Here is an 18,841-nt window from a genome sequence, read left to right on the forward strand (position 1 = left end):
TCAATTTCCTCTCCCTTCTCCTCAGTCCTCTGCCCTGTTTCTTATATTCCATGTATGAGTGAAACCATATGATCATTGTCTTTCTCTGATTGACTTATTTCACTTAGCATAATACCCTCCAGTTCCATCCATGTCAATATAAATGCTAAGTATTCATCCTCTCTGATGGCTGAGTAATATTCCATTGTGTGTGGAGATATATATATATACACATACATATATCACGTCTTTATCCATTCATCCATCAATGGATATCTCAGCTCTTTTTCACACTTTGGCTATTACGGACATTGCTGCTATAAACATTGGGGTGCAGGTGCCCCTTTACAGCAATACATTTGTATCTTTGGGGTAAATACCTGGTAGCTCTATTTTTAACTTCTTGAGGAAACTCCATACTGTTTTCCAGAGTAGCTGTACCAGCTTGCATTCCCACCAATAGTGTAAGAGGGTTCCCCTTTCTCAACATTCTCATCAACGTATGTTATTTCCTGACTTGTTAATTTTAGCCATTCTGACCAGTGTGAGTGGTGTCTCATTGTGGTTTTTATTTGTATTTCCCTGATGCCAAGTGATGTGGAACATTTCTTCATGTATCTTTTGTCCATTTTTCTATCTTCTTTAGAGAAATGTCTGTTCATGTCTTCTACCCATTTCTTGATTAGGTTATTTGTTCTTTGGGTGTTGAGTTTGATAAGTTCTTTATACATTTTAGATACTAACCCTTTATCTGATATGTCATTGCAAATATCTTCTCCCATTCTATCAGATGTCTTTTGGTTTTGTCAACAGTTTCCTTTGCTGTGTGAAAGCTTTATCTTGATGAAGTCCCAATAGTTCATTTTTGCTTTTGTTTCCCTAGACTTAGAAGACATGTCTACCAAGAAGTTGCTGCAGCTGAGGTTGAAGCTGTGTTCTTCTCTAGGATTTGATGGATTCCTATCTCACATTTAGGTCTTTCATGTCTTTTGAGTTTATCTTTGCATATAGTGTAAGAAAATTGTCCAGTTTCATTCTTCTACATGGGGCTATCCCATTTTCCCAGTACCATTCATCAAAGAGACTGTCCTTTTTCCATTGGATATTCTTTCCTGCCTTGTCAAAGAGTAGTTGACCATAGAGTTGAGGGTCCATTTCTAGATTTTCTATTCTGTTCCCTTGATCTGTGTGTCTGTTTCTGTGCCAGTACCATACTGTCTTGACAATTACAGATTTGTAATATAGCTTCAGGTCTGGTATTGTGATGCTTTGGTTTTCTTTTCAACATTCCCCTGGCTATTCAGTCTTTTCTGGTTCTATACAAATTCTAGGATTATTTGCTCCAGCTCTGTGAAGAATGTCAGTGGTATATTGGTAGGGATTTCATTGATTGCTTAGAGTGCTCTGGATAGCAAAGACATTTTAACAATATTATTCTTCTAATCCATGAGCATGGAATATTTTTCCATTTCTTTGTGCCTTCCTCAATTTCTTTCATAAGTGTTCTATAGTTTTTAGAGTACAGATCCATTACCTCTTTGGTTAGGTTTATTCCTAGGTATCTTATAGTTTTTGGTGCAATTGTAAATGCAATCAATTCCTTAATTTCTCTTTCATCTCATTGTTAGTGTATAGAAATGCAACTGATTTCTGTGTGTTGACTTTATACCCTATCACATTGTTGTATTCCTGTATGAATTCTAGCAATTTGGGGATGGAGTCTTTTGGGTTTTCCACATAAAGTATGATGTCCTCTGTGAAGAGTGAGAGTCTGACTTCTTTTTTGCCAATTTGAATGCTTTTTATTTCTTTTTGTTGTCTGATTGCTGAGGCTAGGACTTCTAATACTGTATTGAACAAAAGTGGTAAATGGGCATCCTTGTCATGTTCCTTCCTGACCTTGGGGGAAAAGCTCTCAGTTTTTCCCCCTGAGAATGTTAATCCCTATGGGCTTTTTGTTTAAGGCTTTTATGATATTAAAAGACATTACTTCTATTCCTATACTGTGAAGAGTTATAATCAAGAAAGGATGCTATATTTTGCCAAATGCTTTTTCTTCATCAATTAAGAGGATCATATGGTTCTTGTCCTTTCTTTTATTAATGTGATGTATGATGTTGATTGATTTGCAAAAGTTGAACCACCCTTGCAGCCCAAGAATAAATCCCACTTGTTTGTGGTGAATAATCCTTTTAATGTACTGTGGGATCCTACTGGCTAGTATTTTGGTGAGAATTTTGGCATCCATGTACATCAGGGATATTGGTCTATAATTCTCCTTTTTGGTGGGGTCTTTCTCTGGTTTGGGGGGTCAAGAAAATGCTGGCCTCATAAAAAGAGTTTGGAAGTTTGCCTTCAATTCTGATTTTCTTTTTTTTAAGATTTTGGTTTTTTCTTTAACAGATAGATCACAAGTAGGCAGAGAGGCAGTCAGAGAAAGGAAGGAAAGCAGGCTCCCTGCTGAGCAGAGAGCCCGATGTGGGGCTCGATCCCAGGACCTTGGGATCATGACCTGAGCCAAAGGCAGAAGCTTTAAGCCACTGAGTCACCCAGGTGCCCCCAGTTCTGACTTTTTTGAAACAGCTTCAGAAGAATAGGTATTAATTCTTCTTTAAATGTTTGGTAGAATTCTCCTGGGAAGCCATCTGGCCCTGGACTCTTGTTTGTTAGGAGATATTTGATTACTTCTTCAAATTCTTTGCTGGTTATGGGTCTCTTCAGGTTTTCTATTTCTTCCTCGTTCAGTTTCGCTTAGTTTATACATATCTAGGAATGTATCCATTTCTTCCAGATTGCCTAATTTTTTGACATATAGTTGCTTATAATATGTTCTTATAATTATTTATATTTCTTTGGTGTTGGTTGTGATCTCTCCTCTTTCATTCATGATTTTGTTAATTTGGGTCCTTTCTCTTTTCTTTTTGATACATCTGGCTATGAGTTTATCAATTTTATTAATTTTTTCAAAGAACCAGCTTCTAGTTTCATTGATCTGTTCTACTGTTTTGTTTTATTTTGTTTATTTCTATTTCATTGATTCCTGCTCTGATCTTTATTATTTCTTTTCTCCTGCTGGGTTTAGGCTTGATTTGCTGTTCTTTCTATAGCTCCTTTAGGTGGAAGGTTACCTTATGTATTTGAGACTTGAGAATGGCTTGTATTTCTATGTACTTCCCTCTCAGTACCACCTTTGCTGCATCCCAAATGTTATGAACAGTAGTGTTGTCATTTTCATTTGTTTCCATGAATTTTTAAAATTCTTTAATTTCCTGGTTGACCATTTATTCTTTAGAAGGCTGCTCTTTACCCTCCAAGTGTTTCAGTTCCTTCCACATTTCCTCTTGTAATTGCAGGAAATAATCCCAATCTGTTGGTACCAGTTGAGACCTGATTTGTGACCCAGTATGTGTTCTATTCTGGAGAATGTTCTTTGTGCATCAACAAAAATGTATATTATGTTGCTTTAGGATAGAATGCTCTGTATATATCTGTGGAGTTCATCTCATCCTGTGTGTCATTCAAAGCCCTGTTTCCTTATTGATCTTCTGCTTAGATGATCGGTCCATTGCTGTGAGTGGGGTGTTGAAGTCCCCTATGATTACTGTATTATTACCAATGTATTTCTTTAATTTGGTTATTAATTGGTTTATATAATTGGCTACTCCCAATTTAGTAACATAAATAATTATAATTGTTAGATCTTTTTGTTGGATAGACTCTTTGAGTATGATATAGTGTCTTTCTTCATCCCTTACTATAGTCTTTGGTTTAAAATCTGATTTGTCTGATAAGAGGATTGCTACCCCAGCTTCCTTTTGATGTTCATTAATATGGTAAATGGTTCTTCACCCCCTCACTTTCAATCTGGAGGTGTCTTTAGGTCTAAAATGAGTCTGTTGTAGTCAGCATATGGATGGATCTTGCTTTTTTATCCAATCTGATATCCTCTGTCTTTTGATTGGAGCATTTAGCCAATTTACATTTAGAGTATCTATTGAAAGATATGAATTTAGTGCTATTGTATTTCCTGTAAAGGCCCTGTTTCTGTAGATTGTCTCTGTTTCTTTTTGGTCTGTGTTACTTTGGGGCTTTCTCTTCACTTACAAGATCCCCTTTAATATTGCTTGCTGCTGGTTTAGTGATCACAAATTCTTTTAGTTTCTGTTTGTTCTGGAAGCTCTATATCTCTTCTTCCATTCTGATTGACAGTCTTGCTGTATAAAGTATTCTTGGCTGCATGTTTTTCTCATTTAATACCCTGAATGTATCATGCCCACCCTTTCTGGCCTGCCAGGTCTCTGTGGTTAGGTCTGCTACCAGTCTAATATTCCTACCCCTGTAGGTTAAGGGTCTTGAGCTGCTTTCAGGATTTTTCTCTTTATCTCTGAAATTTTCAAGCTTCACTATTAAATATCATGGTGTTGATCTATTTTTAATAATTTTGAGGGTGGGGTTCTTTTACCCTTCTGGACTTGAATGCCTATTTCCTTCCCCGGATTAGGGAAGTTCTCAGCTATGATTTTCTCAAGTATACCTTCTGTCCCTCTCTTTCTTCTTCCTCTGGGACTCCAATAATTCTAATATTGTTTTGTTTTATGGTATCACTGATTTCTCGAAGCCTCCCCTTATGGTCCATTAGTTGTTTTTCTCTCTTTTTCTCAGCTTCTTTCCTTTCCATCATCTTTTTTTTTTTTTTAAGATTTTATTTATTTATTTGACAGAGAGAGAGGTCACAAGTAGGCAGAGAGGCAGGCAGAGAGAGAGGAGGAAGCAGGCTCCCTGCAGAGCAGAGAGCCCGATGCGGGGCTCGATCCCAGGACCCTGAGATCATGACCTGAGCCGAAGGCAGCGGCTTAATCCACTGAGCCACCCAGGCGCCCCTCCTTTCCATCATCTTGTCTTCTATGTCACTGACTCTCTTTTCTGCTTCATTTACCCTAGCTGTTAGAACATCCATTTTAGACTGCATCTCAGTTAAAGCATTTTTAATTTCTGCCTGATTGGATTTTATTTCTGCACTAAGAGATTCTGTACTGTCTTTTATGATTTTTTTCAAGCCCAACTGATAACTTTATAATCATTACCTTGAATTTCAGCTCTGACATTTTACTTATATCCATATCCATTATATCGGTGGCAGAGAGAATTACCTCTGGTTTTTTTTGTTGTTGTTATTGTGAATTTCTCCTACTGTTCATTTTGCCCAGAGATAAATGGACAAATGAGAGAACAAAATCAAAAAATATCAACCACAACTCAAGTGGAATACACACTAGACAAATCTGAAGAGTTCAGAAACCAAAAAAGAAAAGAAAAAGGGAAAAAAATGGAAAAAGGATAGAATATAATCTCTCAGGTGGACAAAACAGCATAATGCACTTGGTCCTAGGTGTATTTTGGTCTGTTTATTAGAAGACACTAAATCCCAAAATTGTAAAGAAAGCAAAACTCATACACACACACACACACAAGATATATAGATACAGATATATAGATCTACAAAAATAAAATTGAATACAGTGAAAGGAAGGCAAAATGAAGAATACATCTGTAAAATGTAAATGTAAAAAAAAGTTAAAAAAAGACTTAAGAACAAAGAGTTGATAAATTAAACTAGTTGAAAAGGGGAAAAAAGGGGAAAATTTGAACTGAAAAATAAACAAATCATGAGGAAAAACCTCAAATTCTATATACTATTTTTCCCTCGCACGGAGTTTTGCCATACTGTGTGCTCTGTAAACTTGGTATTTGCCCCATGTTCCAGCTGGTCTTCTGGGGGAGGGGCCTGCTGTGCCGATTCTTAGGTGTCTTTGCCTGGATGGAGTTGCACCACCCTTTGCTAGAGGGCAGGGCTCAGTGTAAACAGCTTCTGGTTGCTCTATGTGGCTTTTGTTCCCTGAAGGCTTTCCCCACCGTTTTAGAGGAGGAAAATAAAAATAGGAGTGCTCCAATCTCCTGTCCTGGAGCTGAAAGGTCCCAGTCCCCTCTTCCATAAACCCTCAGAGAAAAGCAGTCTCCATTTTTGTGTGTGCCAGTCTCTTCAGACTTCTGCTATCTGTGCTGATCCCCTGGGGAAAGGAGGAGAGTTGCCCTGTTTCTGCCCTTTGCAGGGTCCCTGCACAGAGAACATTTACCAGATCCTGCTGTGGTTCACAGTTTATGGCAAACTGAGCTGAAAGCCACTCCCAGGCTCACTGACCCTCACTGGGTTCCCTACTCCAATGCTTGGGAACCCTGTCGGCTCAGGCACCCCTGCTCTTTCTGTGACCCTGGGGATCCTGAAACCACACTGTCCCACCTAGGATTCGGCCCACTTTGCCACGTGAGCACCTTTCAGGCAGAGAAGTCTCTCACTGGAGCAGACTTTTAAAAATTCTGATTTTGAGCTCTGGGGCTATATCACTTTACAATGGCCAGCTTAAAGAGACTCCCTCCCCCTGCCATTTATCTTCTGATATATCTCCTCAGATTCACTTCCCTGCACCTAATACCTTGCAGAAAATTGTTGTTTTTCTACTTGTAGAATTCCAATTCTTTTCTTGGTTGACTTCATCTCAGATTGAATTCATAGGTGTTCAGAATGATTTGATAGATATCTAGCTGAATTCAAGGAACCAGATGAAATGGGGTCCCTTGCTTTTCCAACTTGCCTCCCTGTACCATTTATTGTCTATAGTATCTTGACACCTAATGTGCAGCATGATAAGTGTAGCTAATAAAACTGTATTTTATACTGGAAATTTGCCAAGAGAGTAGATGCTTGCCACATGCACAAAAAAGAAAATATGTTTGGAGATGCATATGTTGTTAATCAGCTTGACAGTAATAATAATTTCACTATGTATATGTGTATCAAACATCATGTTGTACTCTTTAAATATATACAGTCATTTTTTCTTAAGACAAGATTTGCAATAGATTGAATGCAGAAGATATGGGAATCCAGCTGTCCTCCATTTTGCAAAAATGTGAAATAATGCCACTTAGTACATATTTTTTTTTTGAAGATTATGGTTATTTTTTTCATCAAAAATATATTATTTGTCTTCACCTAAAAGATCCAAAATTCTTCCTATGTGATGAGCACCATCAAAGTCAGAGTTCAACATATATTTGAGCATAATCCTTATACTTTTCTCAGTATAAATAGCACATCTGTTCTTAGTGACATGTGGCTGAAGGCAAAACTTAAATCCAACAGAATTTGCTGGGCCTTAGTTCTGATGCCATTTCTTGCAATGTTTGAATATAAAAATGACAGGAATCTTGGAATATTTCTCCCACTCTAGAGTTTCAGTTATTTCGCAGTCACCAAATCTGCAAAATCTCCAGATTTTTCCCTCCTCCAGGAAAGAGTGTCTAAATTAAATAATTAATTAAGCCCTTTAAAAAACCAGCAGTTTCCTGTGGGTTGCTTTTATAGTCACCTCTACAATCACCAACTGAAGGTCTACTTAAGTAATCTGTTTGACTTGTTCTCAATATAACATTTTACCTACCTAATTCATGTTATTGTTTATTCTATAGCTCATGTATCTCTCTCTGTTGTCATAATCTGTTCAAAATTGTAAGGTCCCAGAAGATAAGAATGGACTATCCCTAATTTATTTCCCGTGGGGCCTAAACAGAGCTATGTGATATTAAACAGGTAATAAATATTTTTCTGTGATGACGATGAAGACAGGAATCTAAAGTAGGCTAATAAAATGTGAATTTCACATGGAAACAGAAACTTATTAAAGCTCTGGAGCTATTTATAGCAAACAGTAGTCTATCAGCTGCTGGAAACAGTGACAAAAATGTTCAAAATAGCCAACTCCCAATAATTCATAAGGTACATGTCCCTTAAGTTGCCCTATGACCACATTTCTGTTTTTGTGACTCCAGCCAGAGCTGAGAAGACACACAGGAGGTCAAACAAATTAGTTTTCTAAATATTGATATTTCTGATAAGGTTACTCGGAGAGAAGGTGGTAACAATTGCTAAACCATTATTTTGAGGGATTATTGTAGAATTTAGATCTTGATGGTCAACTTGCATTAATAAATCAATGTTCATTGAGTGCATGGTTGGTAGAAACCTGGAGAAATTCCTTTCCCTGTCAGAAGCTCTGTGTGGGAAGTCTGACTGTGGAAGCTCTTATATCCCCAGGGAAAAAAAAAGTCAAACAGCTCATCTTGATTAACTAGCAGAGCTTGGAGGAGCAGCCTTAAAGACAAAGCAGTTTCCTAGAACTGAAGAATTTAACCTTTTTTCTAGTCCTCCCTTTTGCCAGAAAGAAAACTGTCAAGGTTGATTTCAAATGAATCATCACTGGCATTTTTTTCACCCTAAAACTGCTTATCTGTCAGTTCATAGAAATTGCTACTTGTCCTCAATGGTACGCAGTAGTAACTCAGACATTGCACACAATTCATTATACCACAGAAGTTGGAAAAAAAAAAAATTACATATATGAGTGTGTGTGTGTGCGTATAATATTAAATAAATAAATAGAATTTTGCTTGAACTGGCTATGTATCAATAAACTCAGCAGTTTATTTATTTATTAAAGATTTTATTTATTTATTTATTTATTTGACAGAGAGAGAGATCACAAGTAGGCAGAGAGGCAGGCAGAGAGAGAATGGGAAGCAGGCTCCCTGCTGAGCAGAGAACCTGATATGGGGCTCAGTCCCAGGACCCTGAGATCATGACCTGAGCCAAAGGCAGAAGCTTAACCCACTGAGCCACCCAGGTGCCAAACTCAGCAGTTTTAGAGTTAAGTTCTGAAACCACAGCCATTTTGTCACTTAGCCGTAGGTGTTCTTCCAAGAGAGATTAAGAAATGTTTGGCTTAGAGACAACCTTTTAAAAATACCGAGAAATGCTTTTTGCCAGCTCTACTAATATTACTTCTACTTAGAACATCACATTTCTTCACATTCTTTAAAGTCTGTAAAACATGCTTATGATAACATTTCTTTCACCTTTCAAGCAACCCCAGACCCCTTAAGCATATGTGTCTTCAAGACAGAGCCTTTTCACTCCTGGAGCACATGCATCTGTCTATGATCAAATACAATCACATGCTCTAACGTGAATCAAAATCAGTTTTATGACTCCTACAACTGGAGGAGGTGTCGGGCTTAATGAACCCGGAGCTGAGCAGCAGATAAGGGACGCCACCCTGCACAGGCTTTAGGACTGAGTCCCCGCATTGCCCATCCAGGTCCACAGCCTGCAATGCAGAAATCCAAATGGCTCTACAAAGCAGGACTTTTTAGTAACAGATGTGGTGGCCTACACTGATGAGAAGCTTTATAGTCCTTATCCTAATAGTCCCATCTCACTACATGGGAATATTAATATGTTAGATTATGGGGCACTGGCTCAGGTCTATTGGGCGTGTTCTGTGAATACATATACTCACCATATTACCTTTCTAAAACCACCCCTGAATCCAAAAAGATCTAAGTCTTGAAATACACCTGGCACTAAAGATTTGTATAAGGAATTGTTTGTGCTAAAGACTTTAATACAGAATCATTGTTGACAGCAACTGTTAAATCTTCCATCATCTATGTATATGGATGGTTAGTTGTTCTCATAACACCTTATACAAAACTATAATACTTGGGGTGCCTGGGTGGCGCAGTGGTTAAAGCCTCTGCCTTCGGCTCAGGTCATGATCCTGGACTCCTGGGATCGAGCCCCGCATCGGGCTCTCTGCTCAGCAGGGAGCCTGCCTCCTCCTCTTTCTCTCTCTCTCTGCCTGCCTCTCTGCCTACTTGTGATCTGTCTGTCGAATAAAAAAAAAAAAACAAAAAAACTGTAATACTTATCATAACATACTAATTGTTTTCTATCTAGTATCTTCTGGACTAGACCAACAAGTCTTCCAGAGAGAAACTGCCCTCAAAAAATAATGTTTAGTGTTGATTTTCTCATTATAACATAAGTACATGCTCCTGGAAGAAAATTTGGGAAGGACATAAAAATGTGCAAAAAATAAAAATAATGTATAATCCCACATATTAAAGACAACCAAAGTTCTTAACCAAAAAAAAAAAGAAAGAAAAAAATTTCCTGTGTGCATTTTTAAAATAAAACTGGTATTATGCTAAAGTATTATTTCTTTTTTCCTCCAGTTTCATTGATATAATGGACATACAACACTGCATACGTTTAAGTCATACTGCATAATGATGTACATACAGTTTATGAAGTGATTACCTCAATATGTTTAGTTAACGTCCACAATGGATGGCAGCATTATTTTCAAAAGGTTTATTTCTAGTAGCTACAGGGTATCCCACAGGTATGGAGTACCATGATTTACTTAGCTATTACCTTATTGTAGAGCTTTCTAGTTGTTCCCAATTTTTTAAATGAGCAGTTTCCGAAGCAGGTTGTTAGCCACAATGCCTAGCACTTAGTTACTCAATAAAAAAAAGTATTGACTTGATCGAAGTTATTTCCATCTACTAAGATCCTAGGACAAATAGGTATATTGGGTTTAAGTAGAGACTTAGGAGGAATCTGAATGAATGAACTCCAGAGGGAATACATCTTAGTTATGAGGGGGACAGTTTAAGGCAGGCTGAGAGAGTCAGTGGGGATGGAGTGGCTAATGGTGTGTGGGGTGGGAAGAGGGAGCTTTGAAGAACTTCTAAGACGAATTTTGACTATGTCACAGTTTGACCTACCGAGGGAAGCGTTGAGTGACTGTTTGGTTCTCCCATGCTTCTGAAGAAGTAGCTGTTTTGTCACGTGATCCTGTTTTCTTTTTTTGCAGTCCTTCCTTTGAAAGCTGATTTGTGCTCTTTGAATTTACTTGAATGTATGATTTAGACTAATGTGACAAGGAAATACCATATTCTTAGATTCCAGTATGTGTTAAGATGGGTATAGTCATTTCTGGAAATTCCAAAATCAGATCTGTGTGAACTCTTCCAGGAAATGTGACTAGGCCAGCCCAACAGGGCTCTCCCGCAAGGAGACAAGCAGATGGAAGCTGGAAGCACCATTTTCACCCTAATGGGATAAGGACAGGCCCAGCACACTGAACTAGCAATATTAAATTGTCTGGTGTTTTGATGAGTTCACATGGGCTCCTCCGAAGGCCTGTTCCCAGACCATGTAGAACTAACACTGCCTGTTTTGACTTAGAGACAAACCTACCAACTATGTGAAAATTGTCATAATACTCAAATAAGCAATTAATGGTATTAGTGGTAGTAATATTAGAGTTCAGTGTATTTGTTTAATTTAATTAAGCATTTAATTTTCTTCTGGTGTTTTTTATAAAAGAAAAACAAGAGAGAGGAAAAATAACCTCAGTTATTAACTACTTTCAGCTTTTCAGTTACTACCTCTTGGGCTGTGGCAAACCGTGAGTCTTTTAAAAGAAAACAGTATTTATTTATTTATTTATTTATTTATTTATTTATTTATTTTTAAGATTTTATTTATTTACTTAACAGAGAGAAATCACAAGAGAGGCAGGCAGAGAGAGAGGAAGAGAAGCAGGCTCTCCACTGAGCAGAAAGCCCGACGCGGGACTCGATCCCAGGACTCCGAGATCATGACCCGAGCTGAAGGCAGCGGCTTAAACCACTGAGCCACCCAGGCGCCCAAGAAAACACAATTTAAAGTAAAATAAAAATTGGGTGCCTAGGCGGCTCAGTTGGTTAAATGACTGCTTTCGACTCTGGTCATGATCCTGGAATCCCGAGATCGAGTCCCGCATTGGGCTCCCTGCTCAGCGTGGAGCTCTGCTTCTCCCTCTGACCTTCCCCCTCTCATGCTCTCTTTCAAATAAATAAAATCTTAAAAAAAAAAGTAAAATAAAAATTATGTTTAAACTTTCAGAAGACAATGGAAATATAATTCCCATTAAAGGGTATATTGCTTTCACCATGTTCCTTAGAATAAATATTATAAAGTAATATAAAATTATATAGAATACAATATTATAGAGTGATATAAATCCTGAAGACGATTCCCCCAAATGTTATCCATTCTTCATCAGTTACTATTCATCAGTGTTTCCTGGCAATGCACAGCTTCTTCCCCCAATCTCCTTACCAGATAATGACCATTTCTGGGGATCACCAGAATGTTACCACAAGGCAGACCATATTGCAAAGCTCAAGAAATATTAACAAATTGAAAGGAAGGATATAACTGAAAGGATAATCCCTAAAATTAACTAGGATGTCAGAAAGAGTTCTCGGCAAAAAGTAAATTAGAGTTGAAACATCTTTCTTTTCTTCTTAAAAATGCATGAAAGTATGATTCCGGTTTTTCTGCATAATATTTTTATCCCTTTTCCTCCTAAAATGATGTAGCTATCACAGAATGCCCAGAGGGTGGACAAAAGGCTTTCCAAGGTGATCTTCCTGTTTTGTTTTTCTTTCTGTATTTTTGAAAAAAATCTTTCTTTAAAGGCCTTTCTAATTTTTTCTGCTTTTGAGTTGGCAGATGACGTAATTTTTTCTCAGTTATAATAAATACATTAAAAGTAATTTAAGAACTGAGTAGAGAGTTGAAGCCCATATGTTAGGATATAAAAGCATAAAATATCCTAGACTAGTAAATGATTGATAATCTGTGCAGCATTTTATACTGATGCATATATTGATTTGCTGGGATGTTTAAATAAATTATCAGGAAAATTTAATAAGTAGCTACATGTATGACCTATATGAACACAAATTTCCATTTTTCTCTAGCTTTCACAAAGAAGTTGAATATATATATATATTTATATGCACATAATGGAGATAGTCATGTGAATCATAAATCACATTTAAAGAGTTAGATAATCTAGGCATGAGTTAGTCTTGATTTACATTTTAACTATACTCATATCTGTAATATCACCAAGAAGTATTATATTTTTTGCAGATAATGTTTTCTTACAGTAGTTTTTCATGCTGATTTCTCTGAGTCTAGGTGACTCTCATGTAGGTCATCAGTTGGTTTATAGGGGACGCTTTTCTAGTTGTAAAAAGCTACAAAAGAGGCATGCAGGAAGATGGCAAATCATTGGCAAACTCCCCATTATTGGGGAAACACACTTGGTGGAGCCCTTACCTTGTATGAGGCTCTCAGCTGGACACTGACACTGGGTTTCCTCGCTTTTAAAATGAGTTAACAATATGGGGACGCCTGGGTGGCTCAGTGGGTTAAGTGGCTGCCTTCGGCTCAGGTCATGATCCCAGCATCCTGGAATCGAGTCCCACATCAGGCTCCTTGCTTGGCGGGGAGCCTGCTTCTCCCTCTGCCTCTGCCTGCCACTCTGTCTGCCTGTGCTCACTCGCGCTCTCTCTCCCTCTTTCAAAAAAATAAATAAATAAAATAAAATGAGTTAACAATATCCCCCACATTCCAGCTGTACTACATGGATTTCTCTTCCTTTCCTCAAACACATTAAGCTCCTTCCCACTTTTTGTCTTTGCTAATATGCTCCCTTAGTTTGGAATGTTTTCTCCGATCTTAGTCAATACTTCCCCATCCTTCAAGTCTCAGCTCAAAAGTCACCTCCTCAGGGAAGTCTTCCTCAGACAAATGGGATTTCTATTGTCATATGTTCAGGGTACCGAGGCCTCTTTCTGTATAGCACTTAGTTTGTAAATATTTTATTGTATTATTAATAGCTGTCTTTCCTCTAGACAGTAGTAGTGCCCAGCACTAGTCAGTAAATAGTGCTAGTTGTGAAAATAAATCTGTATGTGTAGACTCTGATTTTAATTCAGGAAGCTATCAGAACTTCAAGAAACTGAAGGCAGATTCTCTGAAAAAGTTATGCAAACACTTCACTGGAATAACAGAGCTTGTGGAGAACAAAAGCATGGCCGCTGATTAATGATGGGCACTCCTTCCATGAAGAGCTAGTGTCTATTTCTGCTCTCTTTGATCCGGACAGACCGGTGACAGCCTTTACCAATACAGGATGACAAAAATGAGGCCATGCCAGTTCCACGTGTAGCTCTAAAATGGCTCAGCATTCTCCACCTCTCACCTGTAGGAAACCAACCGTCAGTTAAGAAGTGAGACTACTCTGAGACCACTGTTCTTTGAAAAGCCCAGGCCACAGGGTAAGGCCATGGAGGAAGAGACTCAGAGAGAAGAGAGGCCAAGGAACACCGAAGCCCTGAAGATGTGAGTGAGGAGCCATCTTGGAAGTACATCCTCGAACTCCAACTGCCTCAACCATTTTCACATGGATCAGTCATGAACCACCTAGACAAGCCCTTCCCAAATTCCTGATTTACAAATCACTGGCAAAATAAAATGATTGTTTTAAGCCACAGATTTTTGCGGTAGTTTTTCATGCAGCAATAGATAAGTGGAACAAAGACTAAGAAAAGTAAATTCATGATGATGAGGAGCTGAGGGAAGATGATTCAGAGGAGAAAATATGGAAAGCGTGAAATAAGGAAATGTGTAATGAGCACGTCAGAGGTAAGAGCTAAAGTAATAGATATGGTGAGGCTTTCTCCATAAAAACCACTAGAAGCTTGCAAGCTACCCATGTATGCATAACGCAGGTCCCAATTTAAAGGACTGTGTACTATAATTTTATAATGGTACTCGCAAGAAAAAAGTGTAGGGAAATAATCTGACACCATTTTTTACATGGCTTTATTTATAAGAGTCATCCCTCCCTGTACATTGTCAAGCATATGGAATATAAATAACCTAATTTATTTAAAATGTAGTAGATTTTCACCCAATATTCAGTACAAGAAGGTTCCCATTTGTCAGGGGAAGTTGGGCGACAATTTTGTTGTAATGAGATTTGGCCTAGATTGGGTCTTTAATACTTAACTTAGTAATGAAGAGAATGAGAAAAGGAAAAAGGAGTAACTTTCATTGCAAGCCTATTATTATCAGGTTTTACCCATTTTCTTCTTCTTCTCTTTCCCCTCCTTTTTCTTCTTCATTATCAACATCACAGAAGCTGATAACATTTGTTGAGTGCTTACTCTTAGTATATACTATAAAGCTTTATTTACATGGATCATCTCAGTCTTTATAACACCATAAGGTAGGTGTCATATTCATTTCACAAATGGAAAACTCAAAGTTCTACTTATTAAGTTGATTGATCAGGATTGTATAGAAGCCAGGATTTGAACAAAAGTCTATCTGAATACTGACTAAACCAGTGAGAGGACAGGGTACACATGTGTCATATTTATTTCTTTTTTTTTAAGGTTTTATTTATTTATTTGACAGACAGAGAGAGAGACCACAAGTAGAGAGGCAGGGGGCAGGGGGTGGAGGTGGGTGGGAAGCAGGCTCCCTGCCAAGCAGAGAGCCTGACTCGGGGCTCGATTCCAGGACCCTGAGACCACGACCCAAGCCAAACGCAGAGGCTTAACCCACTGAGCCACCCAGGTGCCCCTGTCATATTTATTTAAGATACTTTTAAACCCATCTTAGGTGGGTATTACTATTCCTGCTTTGCATACAAGGGTCTAGGGTAAGAAAGGTTAGGCAAATTGCACAAGAACACACACCTGTGACAGAGTCAGGATTCATACCCAGACCACGAACTCTACTACTACACAGCAATTAACAGGCATTTGTAGTAAGAGAATCATAGACTCTTGGCCTGCTATAATCCTCTTATTTTGTAAGAACTGAAACCCATTCTTATGAACGTAGGCTGATGAGAATACAGAAAGGTGCATAATATCCATTGCTTTAATTAAGTCATTCTCTAAACACCTGAATTAACAATTCAGCAATAAAAATATATGTCTGTTTGCCAAGAGCTCCTCAACTAGCAAGTAATAGAGCGCTGTGATGGGAGTGAAAATGGATGTAGGTGGACCACATCCAGCTTAGAGAGATGGGGGAAGTCTTCCTAGAAGGGATGATGCCTTCACTGAGTCTTAAAGTAAGCCCAGGAGTTACCCAAGCAAGGATAGGATAGAGCACCTTCCAGGTGATAGAACACCACACGCAAAGGTCCACGTAAGGCAAACGGTGGGAAGTGACCAGAATGAGGATGTGAAGGGGTGTCTTGCAGGCCATGGTAAGACATTTGGACTGCATTCTGAGCATGGGAGAAGCCCCTGGAGGATATAAGCAAGAGAGTGTCATGGTCAGATTTGTAGTTTAGAAATACCACTCTGGATAGGAGGGCTGTTGCAATAATCCAGGAGACCAGTAATTATATTCTGGACTAGGTGGAGGCAGAGTAGTTGGAGAGACAAGGATGGATTTGAGCCATTTTAGGAAGATTATTTGTTAGTAAAGGACGATTGATGAAATGCGGAAGCAAAGGAGAAAGCTAAGCTAATGTTCAGACACTGGCTTGAGCAACTCTCAATGGAATGGAAGGAGAGAAGGATCCTGAAAGGAACGTGATGTGTTCTGTGGGCATGTTGACTTTGGAGTTTCTGTGGAGTAGCAGAACAGGGGTGTCTTCTAGGCAATTCTGATGCACTGGGGAGATTGCAGGACCAGAAATGAAAGTCTGGGCATTGTGGGCATTGAGAAGGTATTTGAGTCATGGGCCTAGATTAGTTCATCCACAGGAGGGAACATGTAAAGTTGGAAGAAAAGAGAACAAGGCTAAATAACTCTAGGAAACACTAACATTTAAAAGCAGTGGGACAAGGGGCACTTGGGTGGCTCAGTCAGTTAAGGGTCTGCCTTCAGCCCAAGTCATGGTCTCAGGGGCCTGGGATCCAGCCCCACATCAGGTTCCCCGCTCAGTGGGGAGCCTAATTCTCCCTTTCCCTCTCCCCCTCCCCGCGGATAATGCACTCTCTCTCTCTCTCTCTCAAAATCTATAAAAGTGGGATGTAGAGAGGAAAGGGGGAGGAGGAGTGGAAAAGGAGGAGAAGGGGAAGAAGAAGAAGAAGGAGATGCAACAGCAGTAGCCAGGAGAGCAGTAACACTGATGCAAAGGAGGAAGCAGGAAGGAGGATTCCTAGGACATGTGTGTTCTGATGCTATGTTAAAACAGTTGTGCTTTGAAACCACAAGAGCAAACATGACAATTCTCTGGAATTACAACACCAGCAGTTCATTGTTCTTTATAAGGAAATGAAGCAACTTCATTTCATAAAGAAATGAAGGGGGCTTATCAAAGCCCAGGAGCAGGTACACACACACACACACACACACACACACACACACACACACACACCCCTCAGTTTCAACTACAGAGAAATGTTTTTCTTTTCTTCAACCTTTAGTATTACCTAAAATTTGAAAGGTTTTTCCCACAATCTATTCCTGCCCCACAAAAATACATTTAAGAAAAAAAATACAAAATAGTTCTGGAAAGACAATGTTGCTAAAAGCTGTAAAAAAATGAAAATTAAAAGAATTCTAAAATGTCAGGGCCACAGTAGCCTTTGCAGAACATCACAACTTGTTCAGACTTGATACATTTACGTAGTATTCTGTACTGTTCAGGATGCTTTGATTATTTCATTAGCCACTAACGTGGTTATACTGAAGTAGATGACTCTAGCATCAATGGGTTATTACACTGCTAAGAGAAAATAATAAGCAGCATAAGAGAGGAATAGAAAGGGGTACAGAGGTCTGGACAGGGGAAATGTGCCGTGTATGGGTGGGGGTGGGGAGAAGAAAAAGCTGAGCTTTGAAGAGCCAAGAGCACTTCCTAAATGTTTATGGCATCCCCATTACTGAGGTAAGCACTTTTTATGTTATCTCATTTGAAAGACTTGAGTATGTTGCATGGTGGCAATGGGCATTTTGCACAAAGGCAGATGGAAACTTTGGTATTCATCATAGTGCCTGGTATAAGAACACAACACTATTAATATTAGGGGTCATCATTAATTGAAGACTTCATGGTGCCGGGCACAATAAGAACCTTTGTCCTTGCTGTCACATTTCAGCCTTAACCCAGAGATTAAGGTGTTATAACTCTCACTTTACATATAGCTGTCATTTACATATAAATTTAAGTGAGTCACCCAAGTAAGCTCCCTGGTGAAAAAACAAATGGCATGCTCAACTAAGAATTTTGAAGAGAATGGTTTTAGAGGTATGAACAGGGTAAAGACAATGAACAAGGGATGTGAGGGTACCCAGAGACTAGCAAAAACAGGAGGTCATTGCCACCCCCAGATGTAGATAATTTGAGGAACACCGTTAAGCAGTTCCACTGACCTACAGCAAATCAGCCACTTCTTTCCAGAATATGGGGGTTAGGAATTCTAACTTTGCTGCTTTCATTGATATCTTTACATTAAACACACCTGTGATGATTATTATGTTGAATCTGTCAGTACCTTCTACAGCTACTCTGATCAACATTCCAATGCCAGGAAATACTTTGAGAAACTGGAGAAAATGGATGGCCCTAAACACAGCCTCCTCATACATTGAATACTGCCAAATGTCCTTTCTGAAAATGCCGAATTGACCTTTTTTTGGCATCTTTTTTTTTTTTAATAGTCAATGTCATGGGCTTAAAAGTGGGCTTTGGAATGTGTGCTATTTACTTCCATGAAAGTAGCTATCCGAACCAGCCAGGAGCTGGAATCACCCAAAAGGGGCACCGTAGAGAAGCTACGATTATAGAAGGGTGTGGATGTTGTAGAACCATGAAAAAGTAGGAAAAGGGTGGAGGAATAAATATGTTGATCTCCTTCTTCCCTCTTGCCCTCCAGTCTCTGGTAATTGCGCCCCACTGGCCAGCCAAAGTCAACAATAATGGGATCCCAGGTGGTGCAGTCCATGAAGATCAGTCCTCCAGGGCTTAGAGCAAGACAGAAAATGGTGAAGTATGGGTCTAGAGCACACCAAGGTTATACCACTAGAATGCAGGAAGGCTAGGAGCCAAAGTCAAGTTTACCATGCCTTGGTTACTGCTTA

General features: G+C 38.9%; 1 long non-coding RNA gene across 1 annotated transcript in view; it reads left to right on the forward strand.

The window, feature by feature from the left end:
* Positions 1-14,245, forward strand: part of LOC123925236 — a 101,722-nt gene extending 87,477 nt beyond the window's left edge. The window contains exon 5 of the long non-coding RNA XR_006814936.1: positions 13,995-14,245. This is a non-coding gene — a long non-coding RNA (uncharacterized LOC123925236). The remainder of the gene's footprint in view (positions 1-13,994) is intronic.
* Positions 14,246-18,841: the final 4,596 nt, after the last annotated feature.

Source organism: Meles meles, chromosome 1 (genome assembly GCF_922984935.1).
Source record: "Meles meles chromosome 1, mMelMel3.1 paternal haplotype, whole genome shotgun sequence".
Lineage (NCBI taxonomy): Eukaryota > Metazoa > Chordata > Mammalia > Carnivora > Mustelidae > Meles > Meles meles.